Source organism: Halichoerus grypus, chromosome 2 (assembly GCF_964656455.1).
Source record: "Halichoerus grypus chromosome 2, mHalGry1.hap1.1, whole genome shotgun sequence".
Taxonomy (NCBI): Eukaryota; Metazoa; Chordata; class Mammalia; order Carnivora; family Phocidae; genus Halichoerus; species Halichoerus grypus.
In genome coordinates, this window is record NC_135713.1 from 84,814,168 (window position 1) to 84,829,651 (window position 15,484).

General features: G+C 35.5%; 2 long non-coding RNA genes across 2 annotated transcripts in view; one reads left to right on the plus strand and one right to left on the minus strand.

Moving 5' to 3' along the window:
• Positions 1-6,900: 6,900 nt before the first annotated feature.
• On the minus strand, positions 6,901-12,974 carry LOC118521927 (uncharacterized). The gene is made up of 2 exons (XR_004910371.2): positions 12,362-12,974; positions 6,901-7,181 (listed from the first exon to the last, which is right to left on the minus strand). It is a non-coding gene; the product is annotated as an uncharacterized LOC118521927 (long non-coding RNA).
• Positions 8,918-15,484, plus strand: part of LOC144381116 (uncharacterized) — a 168,222-nt gene continuing 161,655 nt past the window's right edge. Inside the window, exon 1 of the long non-coding RNA XR_013445721.1 lies at positions 8,918-9,053. This is a non-coding gene — a long non-coding RNA (uncharacterized LOC144381116). The remainder of the gene's footprint in view (positions 9,054-15,484) is intronic.

A 15,484-nucleotide genomic window follows, 5' to 3' on the forward strand; every position in this document is an offset into this window, starting at 1 on the left:
GTGTCTTGCATTATATCCTCCAGCTCCAGCCGTGTTGTTGCAAGTGACAGGATTTTCTTCCTTTTTAAGAATGAGTAATATTCCATTGTATGGATGAGGGGGAAGGGGGAGGGCGGTAGATAGATATTATATATATCCATTCATCTGTTGAAGGACATTTAGGTTGTTTCCGTATGTTAGCTACTGTGAATAATGCTGCAATGAACATAACCTTGAAAATCCAAAATCTAAACCTTGTCCTAGGCATTTCATGTATATATTAATCTCTACTCCTGCTGCTTACTGTCTCCATTTTGAGACAGAGAGGTAGTAAATAAATGGTAGCATGGAATATTTTTTGTAAGTGTAACTTTATATAAAAGTAAGAAAATAAAGGAAAATTATTTTTTTTTTAACTGACGTAAATCTTCAAAGCATAATGGATACTGTGGAAACAAGGTCCTAGCTCTTTTAATGGCATGTGGGTAATATTGGGCAAGCTTTATTTTAGTTCCCTGGGTCTTTTTTTCCTTATGAAAAGTGGGTAGCAATAGTGTGTTACCTACCTTAAAGGGATCTCATGAGGATTAAATGAGATGGCTTGGGAAGGCGCTAGGGACACAGGAAAAGATCAACTTCCATTTTTACTATTCTTAGCTATTTATTTGAGGACATTTGCAAGATGCTTAAAAATTTTGCAAATGACTCTTTCTTTGCTCCTTCTTCCTTCTTCAATTTTTTCCTGCTTTTTCATTAGTAAATTTCTATTCAAACCTTATAAAGAGTAAGATTCTGTTTTGTTTTATAAAGTTTCATATTCTTAAATTAGATATTAGACTGTAATTAAATATTATACTACAAATACCCTAAATAGGGGTAAAAATCACTGACTGTGTCATAATTAACTTGGACTGCCTTAACAAAATACCATAGACTGGGTGGCTTAAACAACAAATTTATTTTCCCACATTTCTGGAGGCTAGAGATCGGAGATCAGGGTGCCAGCATGATCAGTTCCTGGTGAGAGCTCTCTTCCTGACTTGCAAATGGTTACCTTCTCCCTATGTCTTCCCATGGTGGGGAAGAGAGATTCAGGCTCTCTGGTGTCTCTTCTTATAAGGGCACTAATCCCACCATGAGAGTGCTACCCTTATGACCCTTAAGACCTAATTTAAACCTAATTATCTAATTAGCTCCCTTAGGCTTCATCTTCAAATGCCATCACATTAGACTTAGGACTTCAAAATATGAATTTGGGGTGGGGGGTGGTAGCCAGACTTGTTCCAAAATTCAAGACCTGATTTCATCAGCTTGTTGGAGAGGTTTTCAGTAGAACCAATAAACATTGATCACAGAGATTCCACATCACAAGGCATTTTGACATTGTAACTGCAGATTTGATTTTGATTAGCTCTATACATTAGTTTAATCAAAATCTCCTTTATTCCCTAAGAAGTCCCTGCACACTGCTCCAATTAAGTGTTATGCACAATTACCAATCTGACACAAATTCTGACCTTTTCTCTCCACTGTTTTTTTTTTAATCCTTCTTTAGCCAACTTTGACCTATCCTGTCCACCCATCTCCTCCCCACTTAGTGCTCATCTTATCATATACCCTTAGTCAGTATAGTCCCCAGGTCTCCCGTTAGTAACTGAAAATCTTGCCTTGATTTAACCTTCTTATGATAACATCTCTTCTTGATTGCTTTTCCTCAGAACTCTGTGCATTAATCTGCCGGCAACATTTCAGATTTCTTGACCACTTCTCCTTTCTGCTCTTCAGGAAACTCAGCTTTCCTGACACTTTCTCCCCAGATTCTCTCTGGGGATGCCTCTTACCATGCCTCCTCTAATTTTTCCTGCTTCTTCTGCAAACCTAAATCTAGGTGTTTCCCCTAAAGCCATTTCCCTTTTCTCCCTATTCCCTCTGCTTTTAGTGATACCATCCACTTCCAAAATTTTTATTTTTGCCTTTGTGAACATGACATCCACCTCTTTTTCTTCATCCTAACGTTGCAGCTCCAGACTTTGATTCAGGCCATCAGCAGAAGCCAAATCCTGGGAGAAGATCAGGCCTGAAAAGGGAGCATGTGAACTTATAGGACAGGGAGGAAGGAAGCATTAAGTTGATGACTGAACCCTGAAATAGTTATGATTCTCTTTGACAGCTTTCTTAGCTGATTCATTCTGACCACTTCATTTCATTTAACACTTTAAATTACTCTTTCAGTGTTAAAAAACAAAAAAAGCTCAGGCTTCCCCTCCTACCCTGTATCATAATCACACTGATGCCATTGACTTACTTTTCAAGTTGCCATTTGGAAATCTCCTAGAGAGTGTATGTATAGAGTTGATTTCCCTCTATCTGTCTTCTTTTGTAACCATCCCCGTGTTTTATGTTAGTAGTTTTGTTTCCCTGCCCCTAATCCAAACTCAGACCTCTTCAGCGTCCCCATATTCTCCCCAATTCACAGGTATCTATTGGTCATCAACAATTCTGATTCTGTTGGAATTTCTCTTGTACCCGATACTTCCATGTCATTTCTCTTTTCATTATTTTGTTCAGACTCTTATTTTACATTGCCCACATTTTGTGTTCCTTCCTAAATGATGCCTCTGTTTCTGTTCATCCTCTCTTGCCAAGTCCATCATTATCAGCCACTCCTTTTCTTTTTTATCTTTATCCCCATGAATGAGTCCTCAGGGCCCATTAAACAAGCCCTGAGGTGTTACCTTGGCTTTCAAGGCCTTCCGCAAATTAGGCTGTACCTCATTTTTATAATGTGCCACTTAGAAGTCCCCCTCAGTCACCCTGCACTGTTACAGCTAAATCAGAATTGACCACTGTTGAATGAATGTAGTTACAAACACCTTGGTGATGCGGCTGCCTTCACATGGTTAAGAGGTATCCCCACTCTTCCCACTTGTTGACATGTTCTTCCTTCAAAGGGCAGCCCAGATGTCAACCTCAGTTGAAATCTTCCCTGTTTCTACCTGCTGAAAGGTTCATAATCACATGCACATGCTCACACACATTTTTAAACATAAGTGCCTTACCAGATTGAATCTTGTGCTAAAGCTATTTATACCCCCTCCTTATCTCACCTAATATATTAGAAAGATCCCTGGGTCCAGAATCAGATCTTATTTATATCTTTCTCCCCCCTACCAAATAAAATTGCATGGCTCCATAAATATTTGTTCAAATAATGCAGATTAAGTCTTGATAAATATATTTTGAATATATATAAAATAATTAAATTACTACTAAGAAAAATTCTCACTTCTTATCACTAGGTGTTATTTCTGACATGATTGACTATTTAAAATAATTATTATACTGTTAATGGTTAGAAGAAGAAGCCTTTAGTTTTTTGAAATGCATTTTGTTGGTAGGATGACATGACACGGGCAGCTGCATCCTTCTGTTTTTTAAAAACCTCCATGTTTGCATGTAAAATGGGTAACTGTATTTTGTTTGCATCAATGTACGTATCTGCATTAGGAATAAAATTTTTAATAGAAAAATAACTTAGAAAATGGAATATGGATAAAATTTGTCATAGTTAATCTGTAATGGAATTATAGTTCAGTTAATGAATGTCATGATATAGGTAAAATGTATAGTTCATTCCATGGAAACAATACAAATTAAAGAGCCTATATTTAATAATTATTTTTGGCAAGAGATAAGATTATTTCAATAGAAGAAACCTTTCTGCTACTTATAAAAAGTAATTTAATAAGTTACATATAAGGCAGAGTGGGGTTTTTTTTCCTATTTAAAAATGGGAAATAACATTGTTATGCTCAAAACTAATTTCCTTAATAGAGATTGCAAAGTCTTTCTTTTCCCTCAATTCCACTGAAGTCCAAGAAATTTCAAGTAGTATGGAAAGCCCTAGGTTAAAAAAATGCATTAAAACCTCATCAGAAAAGCCAGTTATTTGAAGGTATATGGGAGATACATCCTCAGCAACACACACATCATAAAAGCCTATATTTAGTAATTATTTAAAAGAAGAGAAGCTGGCTGATGTGATGATGACAGCTGTGGGTGGCCATGCTTGGGAGAGCCCATAAAAGGCCTCGGTTGGCTGCAAAAGGTTTCAGTATGGGTGACAGGATATTTCCATGTGTGTTTCCTTTCAGTTGATACCTTCCGGTAAAGCTTCCCGTGTGCTGCTGGAGCTCACCTACACCACCCACAGCACATTTCTTGATTTGAATTAGGGTTTCATGGACTGTGGGTCTTAGAAGTTTGATTCAGTACCCAGACATCTGAGAATGTGGTGAAGCCCTGATTGTTGATTTCAAAGGTTCTCATGACTGCCAAAAAAAGTTTTCACAAAGAGAAAATAAAAATCCACAGAACTTTAATATATGACTTTCAATTCTTAAGTTGTAAGGGACATTTATTCTAACTTTGTGATTTTGCAGATGAGGAAACAGACTGAGAAAGGTAAATAAGTTGCCCAAGGTAGAATCCCAAGATGAATATAGGTTTCTTGACTTCTAGTCTTTGGACTTCATAGGCTGACTTCTCTAAAGAAAATTACCACCTTAATATTAAGCAACAAATGTTGTATTTCATAGTTAGTGAAAATACCTATTTCCCCCAGACCCTTTTTAAAAGAGCAGATTAAAAGAGCAGGAATGTATGTCAAATTAAAATGGGCCATTATTTTGTTGCATATGATTTAGTTCTTAGAACCCCGAAGAGAATTTACATATAGATCTAAATATTTTATATTATCATATAATTCATATTTACATATTTCATATAATTAAATAAATGTATATACATACACACATATGCACACATACAATTTCTAAATGCTAAGATTATAAATGATGGAATGAGATGGAATATGTTTGAATTGCCATTGGACGTTATTGCGGTAAGCTTCACACAATTATAAAATGTTCTCTAAAAATTGGCAACTTTTTTTTTATATGTTATTTCCCTAATGAGTTCATTAAGGATGAAAAAGAGTTAGTGGAAATTATCTTTGTCATACACTTGAAAAGGCAGAGAGGCAAGTCAGAAAAAGGCTAGATTTAAATTATCTTTAAATATATCTCCTATGTGGCTTTGTTTAAACATCCTCAGGCCAGCTGAGATGAATCATTAAATAAATTCCTATATTAATACAAGGAAGGAAAAGTGATTTTAAACCTCAGTGTTACCTTAATTTGTGCATAAATATCCTTGACTCAAATTTAAAAGGAACAGTAGAATCTGTAATTGAAATTCATTTCAGTAAGTAAAAACAAAACTGAGATGATTTTGCTAATAGTTCAGCTGTCCCATTATTGATGAGCACTTGTTAAGTGGTGACCTTCTAGGTTATGATTATATCTGGTCACCATAATGATTACCTATTTGGGGTCTAAGCCTATGCTTAGGAAAAAGCATAGGCCAAGGAAAAGAGCCCAGAGTTGAAATATAATCACAACAAACTTGTGAAAAGTTGTAATCAGATGTATTATTAGCCAGATTAGCTGGAGTAGAGAGTTTTAAGAAAGCTATCCAATATGAACTGGACTAGACAAAAACTAGCAGGAGGTTAAATATCCTTATGGCAACACATAAAATCCTGAGGATTGAGCCAGTGGAAAAGAAGGAACAAAATAGCATCGCAAAAGAATGGTTAATAGATAGTGAGGAACACTATGAATGATTAAAAATCTAAGTGTAGGCATAGAAAATAATAAAGGTGAAAGTCTTTGTGGTTAAGTGGCTAGAAATGGTTATTTTTGTGGCACGGTCCTTGCAGAATATTGGGGAATTAGATTTTGTTCTCAATACCATAGTCTAAATGACAAAAAAAAAAAAAAAAAAAGATACAGGGACAGCTCAGAGGTGTTTACAGTTCAAGTTCACAAGGTCTCATCCAGCTGATTCATAAAACTCAGTAATTCTCACATACTTTCAGCTATGATTCCCTCATCCCTGTTCACACACACACACACACACACACACACACACACACACACACCCCTTCTGCCACTAATTTCATTGCAGGCATCCACAAGACTAAATTAAATATCCAGAGCTTTTTGACATCTCTAGACAACTAAACTGTTCCCTAAGACATGTGAAATGACACTGTGAACATTATAAACCTTAAATATTGAACTCAATTTGACCCTCAAATTGAGCAAATTACATCTAATCAATTATATCTCCGTAATCTTGATAGGTAGGTAGATAGAAAGAAAGAAAATATTTCCATAGAACGAATGCTTTTTGCCTAGCTAATACTTACCCCTTTCTGAATAAAGTCCTATATCTTGAGCAAGGCAAGATTTTCACCCCACCTTCCTTTCAACCTAAGCAATATATGGGCTCATCAAAATATTTTTCTCAAGAAAAACAATTCTCCAAATACAGTATAATTGTAACATTCATTGTGCTTAGGGATTACATTTGTTAAATTCAGAAGAAGAAGGGCGCTTGGCACTTGTGCATTATTGGAAATTCCCCAAACACAGACAACAAAAGCTCAGTCAGTTTAATCAAATTATCAGCTTTTTCTCAGTCTGTGTTTAGTCTGTGTTTGTCTAATGTCCGGGTGCATATTTTCTACTTAAGAAAATCAATAAATCTGCTGCTTTAAAAAAAGGCACATTTCAAATGCAGTATACAGCGTATTGCACTATCTGATCCAGCAATCTGTCTGCCTCTGCCCCACAGAAGGAATGAACAAGAAATATGCCTGACAAGCTTATGAGATGGTTTCGAAACTCATGTGGGAAGGGGGGGGGAAACAATGCCATTAAGTGCACACCATTCACTTCTGATGTAGAAGGATGGCATGAAGTGTGTACCTGAAACTTCCTTTTGCTCTTTTCAATGGTTTTAAGTATAATGGGCAGCACTGACAGGATGTTAGCAATGAAGTAGCTGAAGGTGTTTTCTTAGGTAGAATATTTATTCTTGTAATATTCTTTCATCAACATCGCTGTTACTTCTCTATATATCTTGAGGTCTGACAGCATGTCTTCCTTTATTATTTGCTTTTGTTCTATAAATATTTGAATTCTCAGTCTATTGTATGATACTCAGTTTTTCCAACTGTGAGAAACGATAATGTGGCTCCAGGAACAATTCCTCATGTCCATGTGGCTCTTAGGTTCTCCATTGCTGTCTCTTTATTTGCTGTAATACTTCGTACAGAAGTGAGCACAAACAAGCTGTTGACAAAAAAATCCTCTTAAGTATTAATACTTCTGATAAATAACTATTTTATGGATTTGTTCTGTAAAGGTCACCTTGCTAATAAAATCAAAGTTCAGGCTTTTCTTAGATCCAGACAAAAAAGTTCCGAATTTTGATGGTAAGAATTTGGCTCTTGCATTTCCATGGATTAATTCTGACTGTATTAAAATTAGTGCATGTTCTCACCTGGATGGGTGGATCTATAGTAAATAAAATCTGAAATGATATAAAGAAGACAGACATTTTGGAAGTAAGGTAAATTTTTTCCTATTGGTTAAGACATTTACACTTAGCAGAAAATAGATGCTGCTCTTCTTAATATCAATAAATTATAGACTGCTACACATGTTATATTAGAGCTTTTTGACCTAAAGATTTGCTCACCATTAATCCTCAGAAATGAGCTTGTCTTGATAGAGTCTTTAATCTCATAACCAGTACTGATGCCTCCAAATAAGTTGGTTTGAGCAATAACAGTACACTGAGTTTGGTTGCTAGAGAAATGTTATTTACTCTTTCTCCTTCTGTGTTTTTTTTTTGGCAGTGAGGAGATGGGGGGAAATTATGAAATTCACATTCCAATGAATTTGTCAAATATTAATAATTGCCCAAGTAATTCATGACATTTTCATTGATGTGTATGCTTATGCTCATAGAGGACAATAAGTGAGGAAGTACCAGGGAAAGAAAAGAAAGGCCATTTAGAACAGTAACCTGAATTCATTCTCAGTAAAGAGAAATTTTGATTAGCTGACTCCCCTTTCCCCTACAACATTTGATAGCAAATGTTTGCTTTGTTTATTATAAAAATTCAAAAGTCATCATTGTCAAATAACTTTCTTACTTATTTTTAATGATTCTGGGGGAATATTTTCATTTTTGGTGTAAAGCTCCCTGGATTTGGCTTGTTGTTTTCCCCACTGTTGTTTATGTGAAGAATTTCTAGGCAGGGTAAAAAAGGTGTTGCTTGTGCAGAGAATCCGTTTAGTGGAGCAGGCTAATAGGCTGACCAGTCATTAACTAAAACACAGCTGGGAAGAGGCTATAATCCCCCAATTTCCTTCACAAATGCAGTAAATAAATATTCAAATGAAGCAGTGCACACATTTGCATATGTGTTAAACAAAAGCCCAGCTGAAAATCTGGTTTAAAAACCTCTCCCAATGTTCTTCCCTTTTCTACCTACAATTCCTCTACCTGAAGAGTTTGCACTTCACAAATGTCCCCACACTTCTCCCTTTTACTTCAAGAACTATCTTAGAAATCTTGTCTTGCTGACCCCCATTAATTCCTTCATTGAACCCCATTTTAAGAGGAATGAAAGCCTCCTATCAAATTAAGTCTGTTTCCTCTTCTTTGGATGATTCAAATTTGAGTATCCTTAATGTGTAAGTAAGATGCCATTGTTACTCTCTGTGTTCTGCTGGTTTGTGAATAAAATTCTATTTTTTTGGACCCCGGAGCAGTAAATACTTGGGAAATAAAACTTGGAGGCTTGATCACTGATACAACTAATTTGTTAACCTCATGGCTGTAGGAAACTGATTCAGATCAGCTTCCTAAATTCTTTAGTCTGTCCTCTGAGGTTTCAAGCAAGTGATGTAACATAGGATGCTGTTCGGTTAATTATTCCTCAGAATGAGCCTCAATATCATTACAAATTCCCTATTCTGCCTCTTCTTTCCCTCTCTTGCTCTTATTCCGTGATTGTAATTTTTAGAGTTAGATTCTAGGGCACACCTGACCTTAGGCTCTTCTGGGTTGCTTATCCTGAAGCAGTGTGAGTCCCTCCCAAGGTGAAGAAATATAATTAGAAGAAAAAGAGATCATTCAGTGAGGAGCCTAAGGTAGGACACAAGGGGTTACTTTCTAGGGGAAAAAAATAGATTGCAAAAAAAAATTTTTTTAAGTGATTCTGGAAAGAAAAAGAGAAAAAAAAAGAAAGCTCTGCAGTTAAAGAAAAAAGCGTATGAAAAATTAGTAAGGTACAACTGACTCGCACTTGTTTTCAGCACTGCTTGTGATTCCGGCAGATTTGTCCCACCCCAGTGAAGAAAGAAAAATGAAAGTAGCCAAAGACCCACGGAGTTCCTAGGTTACAGTGAATTTGTGCTTTTTTTTCCCTAGTTGTAAGAAGTGCACTATAATTATTATCATATATATATATATATATATATATATATATATAAGACACATACAATGAGATAAATATATATAATCTGCATTTATACACATATATTTGGCTACTATATATAAATATGTTTGCGTGCATTTAGAAAATATTACTGACTCACAGCAAAGTGAAATGCATAGATTTGAAATATGTGAATCTTAGAAGGAAATGGGCTGGTAATCGAAATACTACATCAGAATTTGGGCCTTCAGCATTATATTTTTAAATAAATAATAGAGGAATTAGTTTTGCCAACCTGTACTTAAATGCATGCAAGAATCCTTATTAGTGCCTTGTTAGTTGCTTGCTCTACAACATCCTGACGTATTGTAATTCTGCTATACTTAGGAGCAACTGTAGCTTAAACAGTAAAGCTTTTGAGAGCGGAGATGATAAAAGATTTTTTTTCCTTCTCATTCAATCACATTTACAAAGCATACTTGTGGGAGAAATTCACTATCATATAAACGATTATGCTTTGTATTTTTAATAAAACCATGTCGGTATGTTTTGTATTACCCATTTTTCATAAGTAAATTTTTTCCCTGAAATAGGAAAATAAAAGCATTAATACTGGGAGGCTAGTTCAAACATATGCTCTAACTGATATTATCCAAGGCACTTGTAAGAATCAAGTTGTGTGAATTGTGCTGAATATCTATGAGCATTATTTTGAAGAGCCTTCAAAGCTCTCGAAATGCATATAAAACATGGCAAAATAACAATAGAGATCTCTCTGATTTTTTTTAATCTAAGTTTTATCTTTTGCTTATTTCCTTAACAGGTTGTTAATTTTTTTTTTCTGTTCAAGCCACATTGAACAAGACACTGAGTTACCTTACTTAATAACACAAAGGCTTGACAAGATGAAGGTGCCCAAAGGACACCTGTTGAGTTTAAATAGAGTTCTTGTTTATTTCCTTGCTTTTCCATTTGAACTTTTCAGGAAAACTGGCTTCTCCTCATTTTGTTTTATTATCCTCAAAGCTGAAAGCTTACCTAAAGGGTTGTAGTAAAGTCTGAGATCATACACATTCATCCACAGCCACTTTAGCGTAGCTCCACAATGAAATCATTTCTCATTTGTATAGGAGATAAACTACAGTTTTCAAATAACTTGCAAATGATCTCTTTTGATTTGCACATGTTACTTTTTGTTGCTGTTGTATTTATTGCTTTAAGCACAGAAAGTTATTTTATAGTGACCTTTCCCCCTATTTTTTCTTTTCTTGATTGTAAAAGCTCCAGATTACATGAGTTTGTGGTGTTATGCATTGGGTTAGAGCTTCCTAATCAGCTACATGTCAATGATTCTGGAATTCATGCAAGTAACCATAAGTTATGAAGTGACAAGAACTAGCGGAGAAAATGAGAATTTCAGTCATCAAGGCAGGGAGATTTTTATCAGCGATTCTGTCTGAGCAAATACAGTGTGTCCAGCAGTCCAGTCTGAGGTCATGGCTGCCCCAGAATTTGGGCGGTTGGAGATATTTTGGGATGCTTTCATTAGAAGGTACAGAGTACAGTTAAGAAACAGGCTTGGGGCGCCAGCATATGATTATGGCAAGACGGGCTGACCACTGGTAAATTGCTGAGCCAACAGGCCGAGAGTTGGGTTGACCTCCCCTGGGGCCGAGTCCACAGAGAGCCACCTCCCAACACACCTTCTGAGGGGTAATCTGAAGCACTCAGTGTTCCAAATACTCATCTGAGCAACAGATGTTTTTGTAAGACAAAAGTATTGTGCATTTTCAAAGGCTCTGTTTATGAATCTTCTTGCCTTTCTATTTTTAAAGGTGCTTGTATCCAAAAAAAAAAAAAAATCCCTTATATTTACTTTAGAATGATCCAGCGTCCTTGATGCCCATTTCATTGGTGGTGGTGGTTGGTGGGTGTGTGGGGCGGGAGGGGGGGCAGGGGGGTAGTTGCAGAAAAGCTCTAACCACAATGCAAGAGTCACTCACTTAGCAGGCTGCAAGTTACCAAGAGCTTGTTCAGTGAACCATTATATAAACCAGGTATTTTTTAGACTTCTTATGTTTAATGACATTTAATGCTTCTGGATAAAATCTTTCCACTTTCAATTTGTGGTTAACAAAATATTTCTTTCCTTCTGTGTTTCTTGCTTCTTATAGCACCCAAACTTGATGGTTTTTTTTTCTTGATTTTCAAGCAGCCTGTTTATACAAAGCAAGAAAAAGAGTTAAAATGAGAGAGAATTTAGAGAAGGTGTCATTTGATAACCATGACAACTCAGAAGGCAATAAGAAATTTGGAATCTAATATTTGTTTTATGAGCATTAGAAAACCTGGCAATTGAAGCAACAGCCCTCTGATACCTGGCAGAGTCAGAGCATGGTTGAAATAGAATAAATCTGAAGAAAATGAGAAAATGTTAATTTGATAAGTTGGAAAGAAAAAAATATGCAGTAAAAATCCACTAATGTCAGTTTTTAATCATCTCACACGGTTTATTTGAAAAAAAAAAAACCCACACAAAAACACAAAAACAGTGTTACCCACTGATGCCTCCATGCCCATTCGCTCTCCATCCTCACTTCCTCCCCCATTCCCAGTACACCTGCAACAGCCCTTCATGAGGTTTGGGTTGGGCAAGCGTGTGTACATTTTCTTAAAATAACAGAAAAAAAAAATGAAATAAAATGCTGAGCAGGATAAATTAATTACGATAGACTCAAACAAATTGTGTTAAATCATTGACTCTTAGGGTGTCGGGGATTTCAATTTAATTCGGTTTGACTTAAGTAAATCCCTTGAGCTTTTCTGAATCAAAATTTGTATTTCAAGTTTGGATGCTATAAGAAGCAAAAGTGCAGTTATATATCAACTAAAACAGACTAAGCCCAAACCAGCAGTGACTATGATTGTCAGGTTTCTCCTAAAAAGACAACAAATCAACAATAATGAAAATTAAAGTTTCTACAGAAAAAGCAAATCTATAAAAAATCAGGTCCTACTTACCACTTTATAGTTTGCCTTCATTTGTGTGCGTGTGCCTGTGTGTGTGTGTGCGGGTACTTTTCCTGGCTACACATTTGCCTCTTCTCTAATTTATTTCCTCCCTTATTGTTTCTTTGCCTTTCCTCTTTTAAATATATCTTAAGGTCTTCTTCAGCAATTCTAGGCCATCTGTCCTCAGCGTACTAAATAAGCATTCATGGACACATGGCTGCCTCCTCCAGACTGACAAAGGCTCTTTAGTATAGCTAAGAGAAATGACCCAACAGCAGTGGTAAAGAGGCCTAAAAATATTTAAAGTAAAAAAAAAAAAAAAAAATAGCAAGACCCACCAACTTTCTCTTTGCTTGACTCCCCCATTTTTCTTAAGTTTATTTTATGTTTTACCATTGGAATCTGCCCTAACAGAATACATTTGCATAATTGCCTGCCAAATTGGATATAAGCTTATTTTTAAAGGTAAAGAATCCTTGTATCAGAAAAAAGAAATTAATAAAAAAAACAACCTTTAACTCCCTTTTAAGCCATGGCTGCATATATTGTCGGGTAGTATCATTGGCAAACATTTAAAAGACGAAAGGTGATTATGTTTAAGAAGCACTCCTGAAATTTCTACTTGTGTAGTAGATATGAAGGGGTTGGTAGATGTATATTTTTTAGTAGTTTAATAAGAATGCACCCAGTAAGCAGATATGCTTTCAGATAACTTACACAAATTGTAAGGTATTAAGGATCCACAGTTTTTAAAAAAGTCTTCAGTGGATCAAATTTTTACATAAAAGACTTGGACTCTTAATTCTTTTTTTAGTTGACCAATCTTGGATTTTTTTTCATGCTCTATAGAAAATTACCTTGTTTTATTTCCAATGAATACTATTTTCTTATATGTTTGTTAGTTTATTAAAGCATTTTATCTAATGAAAAATATTTTAATTGGATGTAAATTATCACTTTATTTTTTCACAACAGATGCTGTGTGAATTACATGAACTTATATGAATTTCTGAGCTACTCATAAGTATTCAGAAAACTGCTAAAACCTGTTAACTGAATAGAAAATAAGATATTTCTATCCTCTTTATGGCCTAAACCTTGCTTGTGTAAAAATTATTAGGCTCTCCCCTCCTCCCCGAAACTTAATAATGTATAAGCAAGTGGTTTTTTTTTTCGTTCTTACACCTATAATATACGTGCTTATACCTACACTAAGTATAGCCCAAAGTGATATCTTCTAGAGTTTACATTACAAAATGGCTGCACACTACCTGTTATATATTTTATGTTAAAAGAAAAAAACTTTGCTCAACATTGCTGTCATCTATAGTCCGTCGTAAATCATTCCTTAGTGTGTTTCTGGCTTAATTCCAGTTATTACTAATTTGCTGGAAAAAAAATACATTTCTTTAAAAAGTCTACCATAAAAAATTTTCAGCAAATTATATTTTTATAATTTCTAAAAAGAAGGGGATATTTTTAAAATGGTCCTTAGGATGGCACAAGCAGAGCGAGCTGTCTAGTTTGATGCCACAAAATGGAACTCAGACATCAGAGAAACGATTATCTCATCTATTTGAAACACAAACCAAGTTTTCCAGTTTTACAAACCCTCTTTGAAAAATGTATATTGTGGTGTAGATGCTATTAAAACTGGTCTTACGAAGACTTTTGCTTGTGTGTGGAGGGGATAGAGGCAATGAAGTGGGGCAAGAAGGAACTGAATTTAGGTGATGATGAATTTCATTAAGCACTAGGTGTTCATCAGTGTGTCTCACAGCAGTCAGTGTTTTTTTATAGAATGTTTTCCCCCCTCAAAAAAAATCTAGGGGATGTTCAGTGGGTTCTTTTGTTGTTCAATCTGTTAATTAGAATTTTGCCCCAAATCTTAGGGAGGAACAAAGTATTGCAGAGAGGCCTTATTTTAAAATTTAGAAAATATGAATGCCAAAATCAAAGCCAGAATTATACCACTTTGTTTATAATTTGTTTGAAAATAAAAAGCACAGCACCCTCTGAATAACATAAAGCTAGAATTAGTGATATGTCCAGGATCTGATCTGGGAAGGAAGCAGGATCAAAGCAGCAGAACTCTGTATGGATAGTAGATAAAATGCCCATATATTTACATTTGCATTTCAACTGGGAGTGAGAGAGTAAATTACAGTTCTAACTCAAGAGTTTTCCAAATCTGGGATAAATGGGTAGAGATCAAGGAACTGCTTCATCTCTAATATACTAAACCGTCCCCCCTCCAAAGAAAGGAAAAAAAGAAAAGGAAAAAGAGAAGGAGAAAAAGAAAAGAAAGGAAGAAAGGAGATTGGAAAGAGAGACCACGGAGTAGAAACAGTGTCAGTCCAACCCTTCCTAAATAGGACTCAAGCTGCAACTGTAAGGCATGTCTTACAAATTTTTTGGTCCTGTTAATGAAGTTTTCTTCATTAATTCTTTCCAGTTTGTTCTATCAAATTCTTTTTTGTTGTTGTTGGTGTGTCAAATTCTTGACGAATATCAGTGATGAAAAATTTGAACCATACATCTTCTTTATATTTTAAATTAATTTCATAGGAAAATAATTGGCCAAGTACTTACAGACACTGCATTTGAAAATAAGCCCTAAATTAGAGAAGCAGCAATTGCACTCTCTGGGAAGCAACGTAGCATAATGGAATAATACAGATATTAAAATCAAAAGACCTAAATTATAAATTCTTACTCCATTTCTTACCAGGTATGTGGCCCCTGTCAAATTACGTACCTCCCTGAGCCTCAGCCTCCTCCTCTGTAATCAGGAGATAATAATTGCTTCATCATGGACTGATTATGAATACTAAACATGATAATATATGTAAAGTGCCCAAAAGATGTTTGGGCCCATAGTGGGTGCTTAGAAAATGTAAAGTCCCCCACCCCTGCCTACCTCATCCTGTACTGTCTAATGGCGCGTGATCAGCTTGATCACCAGAAAAGCAATTGCTCAGAAATTTTCTGGAACAATGAGACATTCTTTGGAATGTTTTTCGTATTGAAATCAACAGTCTTCTTAATAAAGACTGTGATCAGTGCAAAGTGGATTTTCATATTTAAAAGATGTATGTGGGTAACTCTGGTAGGGGTTTTCTTTTAAAAATC